At 41.6% G+C, this 2,887-nt stretch overlaps 1 long non-coding RNA gene across 1 annotated transcript; it reads right to left on the bottom strand.

Annotated features, from left to right (window-relative positions):
- Positions 1-440: 440 nt before the first annotated feature.
- Positions 441-1,283, bottom strand: LOC147197660 (uncharacterized). Its single transcript, XR_015102516.1, has 3 exons — positions 1,165-1,283; positions 998-1,093; positions 441-922 (listed from the first exon to the last, which is right to left on the bottom strand). It is a non-coding gene; the product is annotated as an uncharacterized LOC147197660 (long non-coding RNA).
- Positions 1,284-2,887: the final 1,604 nt, after the last annotated feature.

Raw genomic sequence — 2,887 nt, 5'->3', positions numbered from 1 at the left:
GTCACTGTATACGGCAGTCAGTTAATGCTGCGTGCCAAATATAGATCCTATTTTGAAAATATCATAAGAAAATGTCACACGTGTATTTCAGTTGATGCAAATCGGATCAAAGGCGATTGAATAGTGTTGTAGTGGTTGGTTCAATTTAGACACATTCAGCTAAAAAATGTCAACTCCAGCTATCCTGAATAAGGACTGGTGAAAAAGAAAATTGATAAATGGATGATCCAAGGATTAAAGGGCGGTACAACACATTGATTTGGAATTGTTTGTAGTACAGTAAATATTCTCTAGTACGGACTCGTGTTTGCGCTGTCCAATTTGTCCTGATAACAGAAATTCCTCATTTGGGAAATGAGCATGGTACACGTCCTTTATGAACCTGCAAGTATGTTGACAAAATGCACGTGTAACAACACAATCAATAAAATACAAAAATATACTGTCCAAAAACTGTTTATATAACAAAAACTGCAATACAGGTGTATCCAAAAAAAAAAAAATCACAACAGTAAAATACGTACAGTATTTTAATGTTTATTTTTTTTCTGTCTTGGGAAAAAAATATGCATTTTGGATTGTTTTGTTGGATGCATTCTTTGGTTTATGACAATGTTTGCCTGCGTGTCATACAGTTTTCTTGCTAGCTGCAAGTAACTGTCCCGTTGATCACCGATGTCTGGTAATTCTTGTGCATACTGAAGGATTTTTGTTGCCATTTGCATTGCTTCCTTGCTGGATGGTGGCTTGTCATCAGGAGTTGAATCGATGCCTTGTTGTTTAAAGTTTCGTAGATTTGCGTCTTTCCGACCCCAAGTGTCTGCTGGATCTTTTTAACTTTGTGTCCAGCATCGCTCAAACGGATGCATTTCACTCGCTCCGCTCCAGTTGTTACAGTTCTTCTACGTTTCGATGCAATGATCTACATGACGTAAGTGAATAAAGTTAAAATCTTTCGCAATTACAGTAAAACGCACGCCAATAAAAAGTCGCTTACACGTCTTCGTTTCGAATCTGATGAATGAAAACGGCGAAGCAAACACGTTTCTTCGGTCGTGTCGAGTGGGTGCTGCTTTTAAGCTAGTGCCGCGTTCTACAGGACGTAAGTGAATAAAGTTAAAATCATTCACAAATACAGTAAAACGCACGGCAATAAAAACTCACTTGCACGTCGTCGTTTAGAATCTGATGATCGAAAAACGCGAAGTGAAAACTTGTTTCAGCGTTGTCTTTTCCGTCGCATCGGGTGGCTGTTGCGTGTATTTAAGCTCCCGCGGCATTACATCTCCATCCGGGTTACGGGTAGTGGAATTTCCGCTTACGCAACTTCCGGTAACATGTAATATCGTAGTCAAAATGTTAATGCATAGGTTTTTATTCCGGGTGAAGGATATTCCTTTCCGTAGAATTCCGGGGATGGGAATATTTACTGTATTCCCAGCAACCATATGTTCTTATGCTGTGGCATTTATTTACTCAATGGAAGATCCGGAAGTGGTTAGTTTGGACAGAAGCTTTTATTTGTACCACACTTGAAATCATCTGACAGACTTTATCAGATGTGATCCCTTTTATGCACCCTGTAACCTGATAACATGATAAGCTGTCCACTGCAGTAACCGCTGTCCCTGAAACGGTTAAAAAACCAAAATACAGGTCTGTATGATTTGTATTTGAGCACATGATGTGTTTGCCATTTCAAGTCAGTCTTTTGGCAAACACAAAATGGTGCTTCAAAGCGGACTTCTCATACTTCTTTTCTGGTGTGCCAGTACAGTACTGCATTTAGATTCAGGGAAGTGCATGGCCTCCAATCAACACAAAACTATAAATCTGTCTCAAGAGAAAGTTGTATTTATTTTTTTTTTTCAAATGCCAGATTTTCCTCAAGGACATTCCCTTTAAAAATCTACTCCACATCCCTTGTAGATGAATCACAAAGAGCATGGAAGCAACAATAGAATCAGAGCACTATAGTTACGACCATGAACCCTCTACTGAGCTTTTGCTATGAACTTCTTCACCGTCATTTCGGCAAATGAAGTATCCACTTCCAAAGTGATCTGCTCAGTGGTTATTTTTTGAAATGACCACACCACGAACCAGTATTCAGTCTGTAAAATTGCAGTCTTCAGACCCTGCAGAGCTTCGCTGCACCGTCATTGCTCTTGTAAATCAACAGCACTCCACTCAACAGCAGTCTGAAACCCTGCTCTGAATGTTTAGTCTAAAAACAGTACAAGGTACCGTATTTTCACGACTATAAGGCGCCATTAAAAGTCTAAAATGTTCTCCAAAATGGACAGGACGCCTTATGATGCGGAGCGTCTTGTCTATGCGCTGAGTTCCAAAACCTGACTGACAGCCGACACGCTGTTTATATAGAGAAAAGGCGGAAGTGACTGTGGACAGGCATGCGGCAAAGAAGTCGGCCAATCAGTGAAGGGTGGGCGTGTATATATACATATATGGAGAGAAAGAGAGAGAAAAGGCAGACGTGAGTGACAGGCATGCGGGGAAGCAGGCCGCCAATGAGTGAAGGGTGGGCGTGTAAGTGGACGCTAAAGCGACGCTACAAGCAGGTACCAACACCTGTATAGAGTGTGGCTATGTGCATTGTTGCAAAACAACTTCGGTTTTGGTTTCTAAGAACCCCCGAAAATAAATTCTACAAAGAGACACGCCTACGAAGCTCAGTTCAAACTTCAAGCCATCGGTTATGCTTTTGGCATGCGTGCCCATCTCACAGCAGCGGTGAAAAACCAAGTCAAGCAAATGAACTCTGAGCTTGCCGTTATTCCCGGAGGCTTGACTAAAGAACTCCAACCGCTGGACATCGGCATCAACCGGGCGTTCAAAGTAAAGTTGCGAGCGGCATGGGAAGCGG

Source organism: Hippocampus guttulatus, chromosome 12 (genome assembly GCF_054856545.1).
Source record: "Hippocampus guttulatus isolate MCC_2025c chromosome 12, RoL_Hgut_1.0, whole genome shotgun sequence".
NCBI classification, from domain to species: Eukaryota; Metazoa; Chordata; class Actinopteri; order Syngnathiformes; family Syngnathidae; genus Hippocampus; species Hippocampus guttulatus.
Note: the sequence above shows the minus strand (reverse complement) of the source record. Positions and strands in the feature narration are given on the sequence as shown.